This window comes from Amblyomma americanum, chromosome 11 (assembly GCF_052857255.1).
Source record: "Amblyomma americanum isolate KBUSLIRL-KWMA chromosome 11, ASM5285725v1, whole genome shotgun sequence".
In the NCBI taxonomy this organism is placed as follows: Eukaryota; Metazoa; Arthropoda; class Arachnida; order Ixodida; family Ixodidae; genus Amblyomma; species Amblyomma americanum.
This window is the reverse complement of record NC_135507.1, coordinates 39,168,408-39,190,242: the sequence shown is the minus strand read 5'-3', so window position 1 is coordinate 39,190,242 and position 21,835 is coordinate 39,168,408. Positions and strand designations below refer to the sequence as shown.

The 21,835-nt window shown below is 42.1% G+C and overlaps 1 protein-coding gene across 2 annotated transcripts in view; it reads right to left on the bottom strand.

Moving 5' to 3' along the window:
• The window catches only part of LOC144111189 (cholecystokinin receptor type A-like), a 156,094-nt gene that overhangs the window by 112,196 nt on the left and 22,063 nt on the right, over positions 1-21,835 (bottom strand). Inside the window, exons 1-2 of one of the 2 annotated variants that reach the window (XM_077644374.1) lie at positions 5,692-5,865; positions 4,464-4,518 (exon numbers count right to left, since the gene is read on the bottom strand). The exons of the other annotated variant lie outside the window; for it this stretch is intronic. The gene's annotated coding sequence lies outside the window, so the exon portion shown is untranslated. Of the gene's footprint in view, positions 1-4,463; positions 4,519-5,691; positions 5,866-21,835 lie in introns of those variants that run through there. 2 annotated transcript variants of the gene reach the window in all.

Sequence of the window (21,835 nt, the reverse complement as noted above, 5' to 3'; positions counted from 1 at the left end):
AATGTTAGGCGAGATAAAGTTACTCTTACTTAGGTGCTATACTGAATGTGTAGAAATCTAATACAAAGCCGAAGTTCTGTGAACGGTTACACAGTCAGCTGTGTTTTGTTATCACTAGGTTTGACAGCGACACCACCTTCCAGTAATTTTACAAATGCTGCTATAACAGCAGCAGCTCATGCCTCCTAGTGTGTACCAGGAACGAGAGGGCGTAGGGGAACACCTATTAATTAGATTCATTCGGTAATTATAGGCACAGGCTACGGTTTGTATAAGGACTGGTCATATATATATATATATATATATATATATATATATATATAGATATATATATATATATATATATATATATATATAGTTGAAAACGCTTCATTTAGCCATAGCTTTATTTTGAGTCGACGTTTCGGACAGAGCCTGTCCTTGAGGACAGGCGCTGTCCGAAACGTCGACTCAAAATAAATCTATGGCTAAATGAAGCGTTTTCAACTTTGAACTTTTGCCTCTAGCAGCCAAATACGTTTATCTTTCTATACTATATATATATATATATATATATATATATATATATATATATATATATATATATATATATATATATATATATATATATATATATATATATATATATATAAAGATAAACATTTTTGGTTGCTAGAGGCAAAATGCAAAGTTGAGAAACGCTTCATTCAGCCATATATTTATTTTAAGTCGACGTTTCGGACAGCGCCTGTCCTTTGTCAAGACTGAGAAAGGATAGGCTCTGTCTGAAACGTCGACTCAAAATAAATCTATGCCTGAATGAATATATATATATATATATATATATATATATATATATATATATATATATATATATATATATATATATATATACTAAGAAAATCTCTGTCCAAATTAAGCGCTCCTTAACTTTGCACTAGCAACCAAATACGTTTCTCTATTATATATATATATATATATATATATATATATATATATATATATATATATATATATATATATATATATATGTGTGTGTGTGTGTGTGTGTGTGTGTGTGTGTGTGTGTGTGTGTGTGTGTGTGTGTGTGTGTGTGTGTGTGTGTGTGTGTGTGTGTGTGTGTGTGTATAACCATGAAATCACTATGTTACGGATGTCAAAATTAATAGCTTAATATATTTTATTCTGCGTTTCGACGTCGCACTGGTCTAGAAGCATTTATCTTATAACCGCTCCCAAGTCTGAACGTCGACTGCAAAATATCTCTTCCTAACTGAAGCGTTCCTCAACCAAGCATTATACTTTTATTAAAGAAGTGTTTTTTCGTAACGATATATATATATATATATATATATATATATATATATATATATATATATATATATATATATATATATATATATATATATATATATATATATATATATGGTTGGTGTAAAACACGTAAAGAAGGAAATAAATCGTTTTCACTTGACGCATATTCGTGCCTTCAGCAGCATATGACAAGCACTTCAAGAGAGATGCTTTCGTACCCTACAAACTATTTTACCAGGGTTGTCGCGCATTCACTACTCTGTCTATAGACGTAATCTGCAGGCACCATTTTTCGAAATAAGTGGTAGCCAGTGCGTCTGGTGATACTTATTTTCCTCGACCTCAAATAACGCCCCATCCGGTGCTGTGACTATTCTGCGCATTTGGGCGAATGCCATATACGAAGAGCCACAGATAATTTACGACCCCCTTGCGTCCTTATTTTCACAGTGCGGTCTTTATTCTTTTTCTCTATCTTTTTCTTAGACAGACAGCATACTTTCGGCAAACGAAAACCGCTTGTACTGCGTTTTTTTTACATTTGTGAATGCGGCTTTCTGTGCATTCAAATGCAGGCACCATCCGAAAGCAAGTAAATAAGATCCTACTGAAACGAAGCGTATAGGAGTGGGAATGTTAGCCAGGCATGCTAAAGCCAATAACGGCGTAGCATCAAGTCACAAGGACTGCAGGAAAGCCACAGAGATGCTTGTGCTTGTGTGTGCTCTCCTGCTGTCCTCGTTACTAGACGCTTCTCCATTATTTCGTTTAACATTACTAAAAAAAAACTTTCTGTGAATTTCCTTGTGTCTTCTTGTGGCTTTCAGCTCGGACTCGGGAGAAGCGCAAAAGCCGCTTTTAAAAGAACTGGGTCCTCAGAAATCTCTACACTTCGTTTTTAATTGCGTAGTGCTCCTAGTGGTAGCAAACGCTTTGAAGCGTAGCCGGCAAAACGGGTTTGGTATGCAAAGCTCAACAAGTTTCGAGTGGGCTGAATATTGGACAGGATGCTCATTAAAGTGAGTCGTGCTTAGCGCAAGCGTGAACGATTAATCGAAAAAAAAATGTGAAATGCTTCGAATATATCGTGATGCTCACATAAAAAGAGATTTATGATTAGATTTGGTGAGCGTCTTTCCACATACAATTTACAAACTTCAGCAGCTATCGTGCGGCAAGACAATAAGATATCTAGAAAGATATCTGTTTCGCTTCTTTACGTATTGTAACCTTTTCTTAAGTTTTGTTCCTGCTTGGGCGGCTAATGATGGAAAGGTATATGCTAGATACTCACGTCAAGTAGCCCATCTTTTCAGAATTGCCATTCTAAAATTCCGAGTTTCTAAACCGAAAAAACTACTCCTTTTCATTTCATTGAAATATCTTCGTTTGCAGATAAACATTTAGCAAAACACTGACTTATTTAATTAACAAAAGCTCTTTGAAATGCTGTCACATATCAGAAGGGGGGGGGGGGGAATAATATAAAAAAAGTCTCAGACGCTACTCGCAATAAAAAAAAAATGAAAGCACAACTGTCTGCTTCCTTTGCTTCTGGTCCTACCCACGGATTACATAGAGAATTTCAGCAGTTCGAACATAACTGTATCTAAGTGACCATCACTAAAAGAATAATTATTTCAGCTCTGCCAACAAGAGATCGTAGAAGTTGAAAGCCAAAACAAAAAGCGCAGCTGCGAAAGCGCCGAGGTATAGAACAAAAAAAAAAGAAATCGAGACAAATTTGCCGAGTCAAACCAATCATCACGATACAGATTTCAACAGCAGGAAGTGAACACGGCAGGGTCGATTGTGCTTACGAATAATACCGTTTAACTCTCCAGCCCGTTTAATGACAGCGTAAACAGATTATTATCCTGTAATTTAGTTTCTGCGTGAATGAAATGAGGTGGGCTTTTATTTCAACCGAAAACAGAGCACAGTTGCGTCCTTTTTTTTACTTCCGGAGCGTTTTCCGCATACGCTTCCGGAACAGTAAAGAAACACTGATTAAAGACTGCTAATTGCTTATGCGCATTGCTCAAGCATAGGTACCTCACGAGCATAATGACAACCCTAGGCGATTGAGGGCAACTTCCGTTATTATCTGCACGGCATTGTGAACTCACACAATGTTTTTTATTCGGATGACTTTTTTTTCTTTTTGGAGTTGCAGTCTATTCAGTTTACTATGCTTTTTGCGTAAAAAGATCTGAGGAATAGGGAAGTTAGGATACGAGGACATTGTTGCGGGCTGGATGGTTTAATGTTGCTGAAAAGGGAAGAGCGCGAAAGCAGGGCAAAGAGAGGAATGTACAACACATTTCTCTCGTTGTCCTGTGTTTCTGCTATTTTCCTTTTAAGCAAATTAGAATTAACCCCACATGTAGCAGTATGTGCCCTGCATAGCTTAGTCTGTTAAAGAACATGCAGAAACGTTTAAGTTTGGGGAGTAGTGATTATTGCGCACTTCTAAAGCTCCGGTAAGGCAACCGTAAGGCTTTGTGAAATGCTGGATATCTCTCAATGATCTTCGCATTGGATTCGAGCATGCGTAATTAAGTGTGGGAAAATAACTTTAAAAATCGGCCTGGAGATTATTCGTGCTACATTCGATGCGCAATAAATTCGTCTCTCCAAGGGAGTAAATTACGGAAAAGTTGGCCATATAATATAGTTTTCTTTTCTGGAGATAGTTATTATTCATTAAAAGCATTTTCTGACTTTTGTGGTCTTATGAGAGCAGTAGTCAGAGCAATAAAATCCGTCACGCGTTTCGTTATACTTCCTAGCGGTCACTTTCGCTTCATGTTGTCGTCACACCAGTTGCTGAGCTCTACGTTTATGAGCTGGCCTTCCTAGAAATCCGCGCGTAATTCAGCGCGCTCTTGTATTTTAAAATATTTGCTGTGGTTTTTTCTTGAAATGCACTTCTCTCTATTCTTTTTCTCTCTTCTTTTCATTAGCCTCATTTTTAATCAAAAGTTTACAAGAGAGATTGTCTTTTAGCTGTGTCACCGATTATAAAGACATTAGACACAGCGGAAAAGGAATTCATGAGGAAAATGGAGCAGGAAAAGGAATTCATGAGGAAAATGGAGCACTTCGGAATGATGGACTCGGTGACAAATAGAACTCCCCCAGAAATAGTTGAATAAAATTTGACTTACCCCTAAGCAGAATGTTCCTCCAAGAAGCGTTCGGGGACAAAATTCTTGGGATTAGCTGCACAGAAGATTCGTTGTGAAAGTTCAGAGCTGCCTTTCTCGACCGAAGAGCGGTAGAGCAGTTAAGCACATTTGTCCGGTGTGGGTCGGTGACACGAGAATTGAGCAGTCCCGAATTCTGCAACTGCCTGTTCGCTTATAAGGGCTGTCAGAGACGACGGATACACTCGTCGGTAATTAATTCAACGAAAGTTTGTATTTTTTTTTCTCAGCGAATGCAATCATCAACAGCTCGGAGTATCTTCCACTTTGCCGCAGAAAAAAACGAGGCGCTGCTGAGATAAAAAGCGTTGGGTTTTGTTCAAGGTATTCTCTTTGTTTGGAGTTGAGCTTCACAGAACTGAAGAGTTCTAATGCGAATTCAGGAAATATAATGCGTTCAACGCTTTCGCGCTCAGAATATAATTATTCCGGTTTAGTTCACGTCCACTTTTAATCCTTGCTTTTGCAAGAATTAATTTCTTTGAAAAGGTTTTGAAAATTCGTGTACTTTCATATCAGAAAGCTTCAGATATCTCTGAAAGATGCAGCTGTGAATAATCCAGATATCGCGCTCAGGTTTTTTTTTTTAAGCAAAGCACTGTTGGCTTCAATCAGCAGTTTCCACTCAACACTACGAAAAGCTTACTGACAACACAGTAGAGTCGATAAAGCCGAATTGTGAAGAATCTTCGTCCTCTCACATAGAAAGCTCCGCCAAAAAAGTTCTGATGCGTCACAATAGCGGAAACGTTGAAGCACAAATCAGTTTCACAATGCTGATCGCAACGATGTTCTCTCCAGAAATTTCCTTCCAAGCAAAAGCAGGCCGCAGCTGAGTGCGCGTGTCGAAATGTCCTCCACTGGTCAAGTATAAATTCTTCAGCACCAACCGAAGGATCCACCAAAGCTTGTAGGGAACACTCATGAATGTCCGGCAACCGGTCCACAAAAACTGCCAAGATGTATGCGAGGCCAACACCAGCTTATTGATATATCTTTCTTCTTGCTCGAAAGTTACAGGGAACCGCAGTTTCAGGAAAAACAGTGAGCGAAATGTACTACTCGGGAGCTATTCACTATTTCCTTGAGATCAGCAACTAACTTTGTCTTGCTGAAACACAGATGTAACGCGTCCCAGCGGTAAAGTTTACAAAGCAATAAATAACTAGGAAAATAAGAAAAAACTAACGAGAATGGAGGGCGCTGTCGACGAATTCCAAAGCCCCTTGCAGAAACGACCCTCACGTACAGACTGCAATCAGCCAACAGGTCTTCGTGGCGCTATTCGATGCGGGAGAGGTCCGGCGCGCTCCGTAGCTCTCAGTCAGCGCATCCGGCCGCGTCGGCGTCAGCGCTTCGACTCAGCGCTCGGGGTCCCGTCAGCGCCCAGCGCTCGGGCCGCGGGCGAGCGCCGCGCTCGCTCGAGTGCGACGCATGCGCAGTGAACCCGAGTGAGAAGCGCGCGCGTTTTGACGTCTTGCTCATCTGCGGTTCTCGCTTCGCAATAATGGGCTGGGTGACGACGCTGAAGCTTTTGTTCACAGGGGCAGTTGCGCCTTCTTGATGGTAACTTGAAGCCCACAGACGTGCACGGTAGGACAGACGCCTCCTCCGCTAAACTATATTTAGGACTTTCAAGTGTGGGTTTCACCGCTTTATCCCCCTTAAAAATCCTAATTTCGTACAAGAATTTGACTCTCTGAGGTCCCTGGTGCGCTTGCGTTCTGGTCAAAATCGGCTCCTTCATCGCGTAAAGGATTATGGTCTTTTTTTCCTCTCGTCCTCTTACAGAAACCAAGATTCAGAGGCCTTGGGCAAAATCTTAAACAGAAAAGACAGTGCTGAAGGGCCTCCTCAAGTTCTTAAAAGACTCGAGGTTTCGTTCCCCACTATAAACTTTATTCTTTAAGCTTGCGCCATATGTCTCCTTTTTGTAGTGGTCGATGGACACGTGAGAGACTCATTTCGTTGCCGCTATTTTTTTCCGTTTTTTTTTTCATTGTTCCTCTCCTCACGTGTAGCGTAGCCTATTGCGCATCGCTTGGTTAACCTCCCTGCCTTTCCGTACTTCTGTTCTTATCTCTCTCTCTCTGTTTCCTTCGGTATGCATGCTCTGCCCATGCCCATATCACATTCTTGATTTCGGCTGAGGTTTGAATAACTAACGCATTTTCCGAGTTAACAGCGCCCCCTTTGTGCAGCACTTTGTAATCGAACGTTTTACCTGTCCTCTCCCACTGGCACTTCGCCGGACTTATTACAGCTGTTTTATTAGGTGTTTAAGTAGCCATCCGCGGCACGCAGTGGAAACAAAAGTGATCCCGGGGTAATAAACACAATCAAGACGCAACAATGTTTGAGTTCTGAGTGCATAGTCGGGGAGAAAAGTCTCTGGACTACGTGCTACGCGAATGAAGCTATTCGGCGAATGAAGACATTCCTGCAGGTGAAAGTGTACCGTCTTCTTTCACCTCCAGGACTGTTGTCTCCAGTCGGCGGCTAATTATGGAACTAAAGGCTGCGTTTGCGGACTACGTGGTCCGGAGACTCTTGTCCCCGTCTGTACCTGCACACACATGCTCGATTTTCATGTCTATATATTCCTAAATTGAGAATGAAATATCTTGAGAGTACAGTAGGTTCATCTTATATTTTGTGGGACCACCATAAACAAGTATTTTGAATTGACGTCAGGGCGGGTTCTATGTGCCATCATATGCATTGGCACAGAAAAAGTTAATATTCAGTTCTCATCATATTTACAGCCTGACTATCAACCAGGACTACTGCGGTCTATCGTGATGGCGTGCCGCTGGCACTAGCAGCGATCGTAAACGGGGGGTCTTAAATTAACGTTCTTAAGGTGCGCACAGCCTATATGAGACGCTGTAGTCCTGGGCTCCGGAATAATTTAGGGCACCTGCAGGTCTTTTTCATCGAAATGAGTCTACCGTGGCCGGAATTCAATTTCGAAACCTTGTGATCAGAAGGCACTAAGCAACTGAGGCGGATTTGGAGACTAGGAACCATAGTGATAACGTCACAAAGAAAGATAGTACTAGTAGTCATGGAGTTTATAGAACTGGTAGTAATAGCCACTTTAGGTTTTGATAGTAATGCATGACGTCGGAAAAACTCGTTAGAGCTTTCCGATCACGTGTTTACCCTTTAAAGAATTATAATAAAGAACTGCAATATTTATCTCATTGCTTGCAAATGCCCCTATTCCAGTCAGCGATAGAAGTAAAAGGATATCATGACGCAGGCGGGCATTTCACCAGAACTCAGTGTGACAACTTTACTATTTCCTTCAATATTGAGCAGTACAGGGGATCATGCAATAGCTTAAATGAACAACTTGCGGAATATGTGGGGGTAATGAGAGCTTTTCAACTCCTTGGATTTTCTTATACTTGCACCCCGAAGCGACTTTCTCACAAGGCAGTCTCATTTTTAATCAGATGCAAGGAATCGCTGTTGTCAACACGCGTTGCGAAGATGTGTGGTACTAGATATCCGTAGGGAGGAAACGAATACGCACATTGCCTATTAAAAACTGCGTAACGATAAAAATTTCAGAACATGAACAAAAGTATGGCATGCTGCTTAGGAGAAATAAAGTAGTTATTTACGCTTGCGGCAATTTTATGTCTCAAATTTAAAATGCGAAACTGGTAAACGTTGTATAGAGTTTAAAAGGTGAATTTCTTCACGTAAAAGACCAGAGGCCTCCACAGAAAGCTCCAGGATTTGCAGCGAGTTCATCAGTTAACGAAGCCATAGGCTCCTGGGGCCAGGATGCTACATATTAGCCACTACTTTTGAATGCCACGCCTTAGAGTTTTTGAGGTTGGTCAGTCATGGTCAAACATTACGAAGAACCCAGCCGCAAGCAGAAGCAAGACATCGCTTATTCCTTACAGTTAAGGTGCCATGGCACCTTCGAAACACAATAACCAATTAACCTTTCCAGTTAGCGCTATTTCATTGGTCATCCGCCTTTGTGGAAAAACATTTCCTTAAAGGAAATATGTGCATATCCTTCTCATCTCGCTTAGCTGACATCGTGATAGCATAAAACTTACAACAGACATTACCAAGCGCGCGGATTTGTTTCATACCAATGTGGTACAAAGGCGCCAGGCGACTACAACATTCCAGGGAGCAATCCAAGTAATATGATGAACATTTCTTGCGACGGCTGCGGCCTCGGTTATGCTCTCGCTCAATGTATGTATGTATGTATGTATGTATGTCTGTCTGTCTGTCTGTCTGTCTGTCTGTCTGTCTGTCTGTCTGTGTGTGTGTGTGTGTGTGTGTGTGTGTGTGTGTGTGTGTGTGTGTGTGTGTGTGTGTGTGTGTGTGTGTGTGTGTGTGTGTGTGTGTGTGTGTGTGTGTGTGTGTGTGTGTGTGTGTGTGTGTGTGTGTGTGTGTGTGTGTGTGTGTGTGTGTGTGTGTGTGTGTGTGTGTGTGTGTGTGTGTGTGTGTGTGTGTGTGTGTGTGTGTGTGTGTGTGTGTGTGTGTGTGTGTGTGTGTGTGTGTGTGTGTGTGTGTGTGTGTGTGTGTGTGTGTGTGTGTGTGTGTGTGTGTGTGTGTGTGTGTGTGTGTGTGTGTGTGTGTGTGTGTGTGTGTGTGTGTGTGTGTGTGTGTGTGTGTGTGTGTGTGTGTGTGTGTGTGTGTGTGTGTGTGTGTGTGTGTGTGTGTGTGTGTGTGTGTGTGTGTGTGTGTGTGTGTGTGTGTGTGTGTGTGTGTGTGTGTGTGTGTGTGTGTGTGTGTGTGTGTGTGTGTGTGTGTGTGTGTGTGTGTGTGTGTGTGTGTGTGTGTGTGTGTGTGTGTGTGTGTGTGTGTGTGTGTGTGTGTGTGTGTGTGTGTGTGTGTGTGTGTGTGTGTGTGTGTGTGTGTGTGTGTGTGTGTGTGTGTGTGTGTGTGTGTGTGTGTGTGTGTGTGTGTGTGTGTGTGTGTGTGTGTGTGTGTGTGTGTGTGTGTGTGTGTGTGTGTGTGTGTGTGTGTGTGTGTGTGTGTGTGTGTGTGTGTGTGTGTGTGTGTGTGTGTGTGTGTGTGTGTGTGTGTGTGTGTGTGTGTGTGTGTGTGTGTGTGTGTGTGTGTGTGTGTGTGTGTGTGTGTGTGTGTGTGTGTGTGTGTGTGTGTGTGTGTGTGTGTGTGTGTGTGTGTGTGTGTGTGTGTGTGTGTGTGTGTGTGTGTGTGTGTGTGTGTGTGTGTGTGTGTGTGTGTGTGTGTGTGTGTGTGTGTTAGAAGCGTCCTCCCTGAAAAGCGAAGGTGGTGGCTGCCACCGTGGTCAGCATTTTAATTTACACTTTCATCCTTCGCCTCTTCTTCCTGGCACCTTCATGCGAACGCAACCGCGGATCCCGCTATCCATCTTCACAGCTAGGACCACGCCCTTTTCCCACTGACTGCAGCTGGCGCGACGCTCATTCCAGCTTCCTCCCATTGGCTGCAGCTAGCGCGACGCTCATCCGAAGTCACCCGAGTTACACCTAGGCTTCAACGTTAACACTGGCAGGTTTTCTGTATTGACCCACCTAATGCTAGCGCGCTAAAATATGCTTTTAAGTGACAATCAAGACAAAAGGGCCGACAGCTACACTTCGCTGCGTGTCACTATGTGCCGTTAATGGCTCTCTGCTTGGTCGATGCGGTTCCCGCATCAAATACCAGAATTTAATTATTGCGTCGCACTAAATCATTTACAAGCGCTTTTAGCACTTTTAATAGTAATTAGGTCGAATGCGTGCTTTACAATTAAAAAGGCAGGCATCGAGCCACGAAAAAGACCGTTATTAAAACTCAAGTCATGAGCGGAGTGCGTTCATGACTAGCGGGTGAGGCCTTCATAGAGCCTGGCACAACTTTTTTGGCCCTGAAAGAGAAGAATATCGCCCCACCGACAATAGAGACAACATAATAAAGCGATCGTATGTCACAGAGTTTCGTAACTGGCTCACGCCCGTCGCACTGGCATCCTTGAGACCTCGTACTTCGTAACGCAAATGTGGAGCTTTTGTCGTAAAATGTACAGACCCCTATTGTGTCCCTCGCAATGTTACACACTCCCCATCGTCAGAGTTTCAAATGTTTGATCGCTCATAAGAACTACCGTCTTCACACTTGTGAAGCTAAGGACATACAGGGGTACCAGCATTGAGCTCCCACAGTACTTTCTAAGAGCAAACTGTTTGGACTTACCATTTTTGACAAAGGCTCCATCAGTAAATACCCAGGGGTAAAACACTACAATCGTCCTGAGAAATTCTTTTGTAAAAAACTCCGCACACATTGTTAGAGCAAGTCGTGTCCTGTGCAGTTGATCAATTTGTATTGTTTCGGTTTGCTCGTGAACACAATAAAAGAACAGGAAGAATCTTTATTTGACGGAATTTTTCATTTTACTTTTCTTTTTGGACAGCAAACTAGTGTCGTGCCTTACCAATTGTTTTCTTAATATTTGCACTCCAGCCACGTGCATTGCAGTCTTTTGTGGCAACTTGGAGTGTCATTCAATACCGTCGAACCTTCTTCGCAAAATTTGAGCAGCTCGTAACTTCCCTCTCACCGCTGAGGGAGCGAAAGCACTTCGAGTCTTCGCCTATATGAGCCTCTACTTGAGCCAATCAACGTAGGCGGGTGATGTGGCACCGACGGGCTCAATTGTCAGATGCAGTTAATGCGTTCCTTTTCTTCGCTTACTTTAGAAGACGTTCTCTTTTCCTTTCGGGAGCCAAGGACACGCGGCAAGCCTTACCGTGTTTTCTCGAATAAAACCAAATGGGAGTCTGAGTGAGAAAATAATAGAAATTTCTCTTCGGCGGACTTCATTCTCTGCATCGAAGATAATAAAGAGAATTGAAAGTGCTAGCAATAGCAGAGCTGACGGAGTCGGCAGTAGAAGAAATTGTTTCTGTTATGTAGCCTGCCGTCAAGCGCTGTACGCTTTAATATCAAGTCGTTCAAACTCGGACCAGGAGTGTTTCTGCACTTGTGTCCGTTTGAGTTAGCCCGGGGCGCTAAGGAGTTATGTGGCGAGGCTTTGCACTCAAACACACAGCCGATATTAGTTTGGCCACGTGAAATCACCTTCACCTACAGCGCACAGCAGTCACTGACGAGAAGAACAGGAATGTCAGTTGTGTGAGTCTGTTTTCTCCAAGGTGTTCGTTATCGCTGTCGTTCAAGCACTACTTTGTGTAATAAAAAGTTCCGTGAAAAAATTTGGACACGCACTGCCAGAGACGCAAACTTCACACGAATGATATTAGGTTTAAAACACTGCTAATGCGAAAGCATTACAGCGTGTACAGAACCTGTCGGCAGAGCGTGTCCGCGCGAACTTTAAATAATTATTGATATGGACATTTATTAGAAAAGTTGAATGTAAAAATATCTATTTATCATGAATTATTAATTTTAAGGAAATGAATAATAATAGGTAAGGAATAAATTAGACGAAGTAATTCATTAGTTGAGTCAATCAGTTACTTCTCAAATTAATCTAATTTAATAGAATTGCTTAATTCATAAACCACTGAATTAATTAAATAAACAATTAAATTGGATATATTTAACAAAGTTGTCAATAAAATTAAATAAATGGTTATTTGAGCAATTGTCAAGTTAATATTTAGTTATACGAAAAAGTTCCTTCACATATTCATTATTAAATTATGAAAATTGAAACATCAATTATTTACAAAATTATAATAAATCACTAAAAGTAAACAGCTATTTATACTTTGGTGTGTTTACTAGACCCTCTAGCAACGGGAACCACGCCTTCGGATGTGGTGGAACCGAAGTAAAGCTGCCGCGGTGGCCAGGTGGTTATGGCGCTCGGCAGCTGGCCTGAAAGACGCGGGTTCGATCCCGGCCGCGGAGGTCGAATTTCGATGGAGGCGAAATTCTAGAGACCCGTCTACTGTGCGATGTCAGTGCACGATAAAGAACACGAGGTGGTCGAAATTTCCAGAGCCCTTTACTACGGCGTCTCTCATAGCCTGACTCGCTTTGGGACGTTAAACCCTCCTAACCTAAACTAAACTAGAACCGAAGTAAATACGAAAACACGATTTATAAACGGTAAAGGTATAAAGAAAGGAACACGCAGCAACGTAAACAGCAGTAAGGAAAGCGCTTTTTCATTATTGCACCTGAGGACTTAACACACCTAGAATTTTTGTCTTTTTGTTGTGCCGAAATTTCAAAAGCATAAAAAAGAACTTGCCCATAATTGAAGTGTTTTGGAATTTGGTTGGGAGCCCCATGTGAAATCTACCAACCAATTTGATTCAAACCGGCATCTCTTTTACTTCGTGGAGCATTCTTGAAACAGCCGTACTCTTTGCGAGCTCCGAGTATTCAGTATCTACAAAATTTACATTACATTGCTTGATCTTAGCTACTTGTAGCAGCCGGATGATGCAGCACTTTTCAGCGGAACTTTCCAATGAGGCACTTTAAACCTAAAGGTCACTAAGCCCGACATGAAAAGATGTACCACTTCCATCGAGATGGATTTTAATGGCAGGTCTATATGGTTGTTGTCTGTTAGAAAGGAACAAAACTTTCTTGGACGAAAAACAAAATGTTTCCTTCAAAGAAATGCATTCATCGGAATGACTTGGGACCGTGGCAGAGTACATAACCAATTCTGATGCTGCACAAGATCGCCGGATCGATTCCATGTCGCGGCGACCCCATTTCAATGGAAGCGAAACGCAAAGCAGGCCCGCATGCTGTGAGTGGTTCTGTGGATGTTAGAAACCCCGAGATGGTCGACAGCAATCTAAAACCGTGCACTGCAAGTTCTCTCATATACCTGTTGCTGCTTTTAAGAGTATAAACTCCAGATCTCATACATATCGTAACATGCTTTTTGAGTGGTAGGCTGTGCAAAAACCACAAAGCCTTAGGTGCTGAACTGTTGTAGACCTCAGATGTTTTGCTTTAGCAGCCAATAAATGCATATATCTAAATCGTTCATATTTTTAACATGCGCGATAGAGAAAATTCAATTAATGCGGGATTTCAGGAACAAGAGCGACGCACCGAAGGTGTTTTGAAAGACACTGATTCCACGCCAAAACTAGCAAGATACCCACATACATCAAGTGTTGCTTCTTTCAAAAATTTTTAGCTTTAATCCTGGCAACGTTGTGTGTTTCTACTGAACATTGTTCCGCCATCTACTAACCTGTTGTCGACACAGCGCTGATGGATGGCAGCGAATGGTCTTAGGGCTCTCAAGTGCTTTCGCAAATCGCTAGTTTGAAACGCCCTTTGTTCTTTTTTCACTTGATATTGTTCGTCTGTGAAAAAGATCGGTGCCGCATACTAGGACATCGGTGCGCCATTAAAAACTCGTTCGTCCACTGATGTCAAACTAAGAACAGTGGAACAAGGGTAGTTCAATAATCAAAAGAAGTGAGTTTCAAGAGAGTTTATTGCTATTGGGCTGTGCGTTGAGGTTTATCGTGGAATCTCTACGTACTCTTCACAGCTCTGTTTTCTGTTTTGTTACGAAAGCAAGGTAGCCCGCCCCGCCGAGTTTCCAGCTCCAAGCTCTGTCGGCATCAGCATCAGTCATTATAAGTAGATTAAGATCGGCACCACCATGCGCATCAGCAATTGACAAAAGACATAGAGGGGACAAAAAGACATTCATGATGCATTGCTTGGGCAGTTTTTTCCTATCTTTATTGTACACTTTTCTGCTGCAGTAATACATAAAATGCATAAGCTAAATCAGCTGCTCACGCTACCTATTTGTGATAGCAGAGTTGTTTTTCTTTTGATACTGATAGTTTGGCTTAAGGAAGCTGCGTATTTGATGCAAGGCACAAGCAGAGAATATGACAAAATCGCCGATCGTGATTACATATATAGGTTATAAGGAGGAAACGTTTGGAGAGCCGCAGCTGTAAGTAGTGTGCGTCACAAATATACAAAGAAATTCATAGGTAACGGTAAACTTAACTTTGCTGTTCCTTATGTTTCTCGCTTTTTTGAAACCATATATCCCCACAATATGCAATGTCATGCGGCGTAGCGATGCTCTGGGCCCTGGTACGAACACACTGACAATCTGTTGGCACTAAGGCCACCGTTTCACCAGAAGAGATGCTTGGACGTTACTGTATCGAAATTAGAAACTCCACCTGAAGAGTGCGGGCTTTTCTATCGCGAGCTATTATTCTCGTGCTTTCCGGCTACATTTATTCCCTTTAACTTTTTGTGCCTTTTTTATTTTTTCACTCCTTCGGTACCCTGGTAACGACACGTTGGTTTAGCTGCGGACGTATGGCATGTGATTTCTCCGAGCACTCATTACTAAATCACATTGAAGTGGAAACAGTATGCTCAGTGCTTCGCTAGCCGTCTACTGCGGTGTTTTAGCGTTGGTGACCAAGTCACGACGTCTCTACGTGCGACAAAAACGTAGCAGCAATAAAGTCAATGTCCTCGATAAGTTGTCCATCAAATGAAATACCACGGGCAGATTATATGCAATGTAACGCTTTAAACAAGCAGTGTGGTTGTAAAGCAAAAATTTCATAGCGGACCTAAATTCCGGAAAATAACTGTACAATCAAAAGTGGGAGTCAAATGTAAATAATTAAAAAAAATTCAAATTGTTTTGATATAGAAACTGGCTCGTATTTTTAGCTGCAATAAAAAAATGAAACATGTCACGTATTTCTAGCTACATTAAAAAAGAGGGCACTAAAAGCGTTGCAAAGCCTGAATGGTGGACAAAAATATCTAGAAAAGTGCGGTGACCTCTGGACATATCTAGAACTATACTGGCGTGGTGAGGGCATCACTCGAAATTCAAGCATTTTTTGCACTTATTCCTGCGGAGGTGCTGCGGAACATCGGTTCATCTATATCATATGAACAAGCAATTGGACCTTTGTGTTTATCAAAGTAAGTGATATAGCTGGATTCTGATGTCCACTTTTTTCCTTATAAGAGAGAGAGAGAGAGAAATAGAAGAATGGAAAGGCAGGGAGGTTAACCAGGCGCTGCCCAGTAGGCTACCCTACACGTGGGGAGGGGAACATAGAGATGAAAAGAAAGGAAAGTAATAGATTGATCATTTTGGCGTACTTTGTCATGGGATAGTCGCGCCTAACATTATATAGCGGCCGGGTTATTTTTAGGATATAATATTCTACATGTTCGCTGACCCCATGGAACTGTATAAGTAAATTCTAAATTGACTGATATTAAGCAAATTTTGTAGTACTGTATTAAAATTACCGCAAGTAGTGAATTGGCTGATTTTAAGGAACGCTTGTAATGCCTTTTCTAAGTTACTATTTGGTGCTTTTGGATATGCTTGAGAGACCCGTAATATTTAGATCACACGCTTCGAACTAAGAATTGTAATGAGGTGCTTAGCTGTTCGTAAATCAGCACGGCGAGGGAACTGTAGCTGCGTATTAATGGTTATATGGTCAGGTGTTTTAAAAGCGGGCAAGAGTATTCTTTACAGGCTCGCCAATTTTCTGAAGCTGCCGTGCAATGTTTCGTGGTGACATATGGCACAAATAGCGCGGCGTTGATTCCGCGGTCAAACCGTGCACTTTCCAGCAATGTCAAAAAAGAGGTTTGCGAAATTCGTGGCTAGAGTAACTTAGAAAATCATAAAGGGGACCGAATATCAAATTTTTATTTTCATCATTACGTTAACATCCTAGGAGCGAAGACGCAGAAAGGTGATGTCGAGAATGTATCTATTTTTATTTCCCACGAGCGAAACCAGGAATCATTTACGCGAGAACCAACTTGCTTTGTAGTATTTCTACTTTGACCTGTCATTTTCTCTGTTTACTTTATCCGTTTTATTGATTCCCAGTTCTCATTTACCTTGTTACTTGAGTGCATCTCAATCATGTATCCTACTACTTGTGTCTACCGGTTTCATCAAAAATTCATTCGTGATGATCTAGGAAAAGAGAGAAAATTTATGAGCGGTAGATTGCAGCAGCGCGTCTGGACTAATATCAACGAACAGACCCCGAAAACAAACAATGAAAGGAAAGTTCGAATTATATTGATGTTTTATTACGCCGTGTTGTCTTTTTTCAGGAGTAAAGAGCACAGGGAATCCGATATTAAACTGTTCTGTCAACCTTTTATAGCACCGCAGCAAGTCGTAAATCTCAGAGGAGACAGAACGAAAGTAAATCTCCTATCATGAACGGGTTTGGAACTCTCTTGATACACGACGAACCGTACAGAGTTCCCAAGAAGTAAATCTCTTGGCGCCTGAGCTTTTGATGAAGGCTGCACTTGCTTGGAGGGGTATTTAGTGGGCTAGCAGCTGCGAACTCCTAGGCGTGCACAAGAGATGCTTCATAATGCAGTGACCGGAGAGAAGTAAACAAACACACCATCTCACCTTTCCGGTTACAGGGACGTCTGACTTGTATTTTCGGCGAGACGTAAAAATATCCCGCGATCTCTTCAAACGGCGACCACCTTCACTCCGAGCGGCACTGACTTAAAAAACTCCAGCGCGGCGGCATGTAGGCTTTAAATATGAGAGGCTGACTGCAGGCACTATTTTTAGCGCGCAGCCAGGGCCGCGTTTTACGACTCTTGAGCAGCTTTGTTTTTGTGTGTGTGTAAGTGTGCGACATCATGGCGTTGTTTTCGTGTCTTTGTCGGACCATGAGAGATCAGTGACGTGGCTGGCTATGAAAAGAGATGTATTGATTGCTGCTTTCTGAACTTATGTTGCCACCGCGGGTCCAATTTATTTACTGTTTGATCGGATCATGCAAAACAGTTTAAAGTATGTTTTCTATATCGTATTCCTGACTAAACATGAGAGAAAAATGCACTAACCGTTGGGCACGTAATTAGACCACTCTTTCCGTCACAAATGTTCCGCCGCAGCTGGCTGCTGGCTTTGAAAGATTCCCAACTTTCAACCCAACGGCTTCATGCGAGCAGTGGTGGTCTGGAAAAAAACACTCTCAAATGGACCATGACTATGGACTTGAATGGGCGCATGTTAAACTTAAAATTGAAGCAAATCATTAATAATTACGCTTGCTTCGCCGTACAGCGCAAGCACCATGTGCTCAGTTCAGGCATTGGATTTTTTCAAAGAAGTAGACGGGTATAAATAAATGAATAAATATGCAGTGGTGACACGCGTACTGTGCGTGTTAAACAGGCACTCGCCACCACTCATATGGCGTTCGGAGGTCAGCGGTGCTCTGACTGGTAATGATATGTATTAGAGTGGTAACCATGTGCTGGGCCTCATTGTTTTATTTGAATATTTGTCGGATGGCATATACCAGGAAGCGTGGTAAGCGGCTGCACGCAGCCGAAAGTGAATTCTCATGCAGGAACAAGAGCATACTCCTGCTGACTTTTTATTATATCTATTTATCATGTAACCGGTCAGAAACTTGCTTTCGGCGACGTGTACATCATGATTTTCCGCCGCTTTTAACACGTGCTTTTAACACCACCAAGGGTCAGTGTTTCCGGCGTTTTGATACTGACTACGTGGTCGGGTGTTCGACATCCCTCATTGCCGTCAACATTTTGGATCCGCTAAATCCCAAGAAGGCTGCCGCGGTGGCTCAGTGGTGGCTGCCGACACAAAAGACGCGGGTTCGATCCCGGCCGCGGCGGTTGTATTTCAATGGAGGCGAAATTCTTGAAGCCCGTGTACTGTGCGGTGTCAGTGCACAACAAAAAGTTCCAGGTGGTCGAAATTCCCGGAGCCCTTCCTTACAGCGTCCCTGATAGCCTGAGCCGCTTTGGGACGTCGATCCCCCTAAACAATAAATCCCAAGAAGGTCGTGGGTTGATGTTCTGCTGTGTGTTAAAGTACCCCTCGCAGCCTCGATGCATCCTTCGTCCTCGACTACAAACTGTATGACAGCGTATAATGCAGCTTTGGCTTGAAAAATGTTCGCCAGTTTATTTCCGACCTTCGCTTCTAACGCTACGAAACCCATTTGTTATCTGTCTGAAAATTTTCTCTGCATAGACTTACAACATCTCACATACAGCTCTGACAACCGCTTTCATATGCCTTTGTTGAGCAGGCGTTCATCATGAAGCATCCGACGTCAACAAACAAAACCGAGAAAATAGACTTCCCGACGCTAGGGTGTCGGGCGAGCGGCGAAGCTTGTAGAATCTGCGTGTCGCGACGAGCACCGGTGATGATAGAGGAGGCGTGCCTTGTCACAACGCGTTGTCGACAAATGGGGGCAACGCCTATTTTTCGAGGCACGATGGCTCAACAGCACGCCATGGAAGTCATTCTCCAGTCAACAGCATTCGCTGTCGACGCGGCGCTTGAGGGTGTGCCAACCTGGCTGCCTGCACGGCTCTTTTCTTCATTGTTGAGTCACTGAGTCACGCCTATTGTGTGGTACCGAGCGTTCCTGAACACAAAACGATTGCCGACTTAAGTGGGCAGGCGTAAATACAAAATTTTAATTAACGGAACAACTTCAATTGTGCCACCGAAAACAGACTTATTTTCCAGCATCTTTTATTTACGGAACTAGGATTCAGAAAAGTGCGGTGTTCTTGCTCATTTTCTCACCAGAAACGAGCAGTTTCGCAACTCTCTAAACCTCAAAGAAAACTGCGGCATTTTTCTGCAAACAGTCGGAGCCTGATAAAGACAAGACTGCCTACTAGGAGCCGGTTGCTTCCGATGCCTAATTAGTCTGGAGCCTGTATATCTGGTTTGCTTTGTGTTCTCATAACAATGGCACTTTAGGTATGAAGAATTTCAGTGATAAAAGTTATGCAGTTTTGATCAGTAGAATCTTTTTATCAGGGGCACTGCATTATTAAAACAGGGCGGACAAAATAACATTTCATTATTTTATTTATTCTGGCTTCCCTTTTCTTGCTGATTTAGGTTCAGAGAGTCGGCTTAGAAACTCATTGCTCTTTGCTTGTGTGACAGTCCGGTGCACGTTGGTTTTTTCCTGAAATTATATAGACAACCTGTGCTAGTGAATGTAATCAACATTTACACACCCCACACTGCATCCAAAGGTAATGTGATAACTGTTCATGTCAGCAAGATAACTACGGCATTTCCATATTGCCTGGAAGTCGGTATAAATGACGGCTACATAATGTGCGCATATGTGTCAACAAAATTCTGTCACAACTTTTGTACTGGAAAAATGTACACTGCGCCCAGTATCACCTTTCGATGTCTCCTCTTCTCCGCTTCGACCTTTTTACATTCTGTGAACAATTTTTTGCTTATTCCTTTAAAATACAGCACTCGAGTTTTTACTCGTCGCGTTTTAAAACAGAATTTAGTAAGCTTCCTGTTTTACAAGATTTGACGTGGATCGTTTAGTTAGCCTTTTTGCTGACTGCTACCTAAATGATTGATAACACTTAATTCAAACCGTCCTTGAATCAAACTTCCGCACGCATCATGACAGAGATGTGCGAGTCATATCTCATCTAAAATTCAAGAAATCTTTTTCGGGACTTAATGAAAGCCCTGGAAACTCAGCTGTCTTCCTAAAGAATAAAGTTCACAATTAAATTCTTAATTTAGAACAAGAAAAATTCTCGTTCTTTTTCTTAGTCATGTGCCGCAAGACTTAAGCAATCGCAAAATTTTTGTTTAAATTCATTTTTCAAATTTTCTTTCTTTTCCGAATTTTTTTTCACTCTTAATACCTTCTTCACTCTTGAAGATTTTTTTCTCTTCTCTCCATTGGACTTCGGTTACTTTCATTATCATTATTTCCAATTGTCCTGCCAGACTTCGGTCAGTCACTGGGGTAGGGGAGGGGGTGGGGGTTGACGCGACGCGCAATGACACATCTTTTGTGTGCGCCAAGAGCCAAGTGCACATAGGCGTAGGGAGTTTTTTTTGTCTTGCTTTTTTTTCCCTCCAATTCTCACCACGCCTTTGCCGAGACATGCACATGACTGTTTTAAGGATGTCAAACACACCATTTTTAGGTAATTTTCCGGTTTCACAATATTTAATGTCGACCATTTAATTAGCATCATTTATTCTTGCTATCTAAATGGTTTTAATACTTAATTGTAATGTTTTCATGAACACTGTCTTAAAGTCGTAAAATTTCTTCCCTGTTTTATTCTAGATCACTTTCTGATTAGCTTTTACTTCCACCGCAGATCAAGCACTTACGTAGGAGCATTTTAGGTCGTTGCCTACCGGTGGGCCATCGTTCGATATTATTGGGTGCGGAATTCCCACCAATCAGCAACCGGTTAATTCAATCTATTAGAACCAACAAGAGATGGGAATAACAACCTGGCATGGGAGTTTTTGGGGGGATCTTTGAAAATCAGGGCGGTGCCACGCATTCATAGCGCCATTTAGTGTTCGTTCGGCACAGCTGAAATGCCTGGCGTCATCTTCCGGTGACCCGAGAGGCACTAAACACGGCAGAGGATGCTCAATGGCAACAAACAGATTGTATTTTGTTTAATATCTGTCGGATTTTTGATACTTGTTAACGTATACAAAACGCTGCAAAAACAAGTCTGCAGGAGATGCTAAGCTCTCGTGTAGTATGCCTAGAGACGCATTAACCAGGAAATAATTCCAGCTCGACAATGAAAATATAGTCGTTTAATATCAGTTTTATATTCGTTTCTGCTACTCGCTTGTAGCGCGAGCCAATATATTCTCCTTTTCAATTTATCCGTGTAATTTTAATAACGTCGGAAAATAATTTTGCTTCCGAGAGAACTCTTGCTCGTTTTCTCTATAGATTATTTTATTCCATCTTCACCTGCGGCCATTTAAAATTTAATCGCATTGCAAGCGATGACGTGAACATGGCTGCTAAGCTTTCCAGAAAAATAGAAGGAAACACACACACTGCACATTTGTCTACTTACCACTTTCTTACAACTGCGTGTCATCATGCATGCAAGCTATAGCTCTACCAACAGTACCTATTGGTATGTGTAGCACTGCACATTTTTTTCTCAGTGTGCATTTAGTACAATGCACAAATAAGTATCAGAATTTATTTGTACATTGCTGCGGACATGTGGTATGGCTGAGGCACATATCTGACTGAATAGAGGAAAAAATGTTCACATCTGTCATGAATGCAAAATGAAGTATATAAAAGGCAATTATTTCATGAAGAACAAGTAACACAGTGGTAAACAAAAATCGACACTATTCAAAATAAGCAATAATAAAGAACACAAAGCTCCACTAAATTATCTAAAAAAGATCATGATGTGCCTTGTCGAAGCCATCATTATATTTAACTTGAGCAGCGGAAACAGTCCACTTCCTACATTTC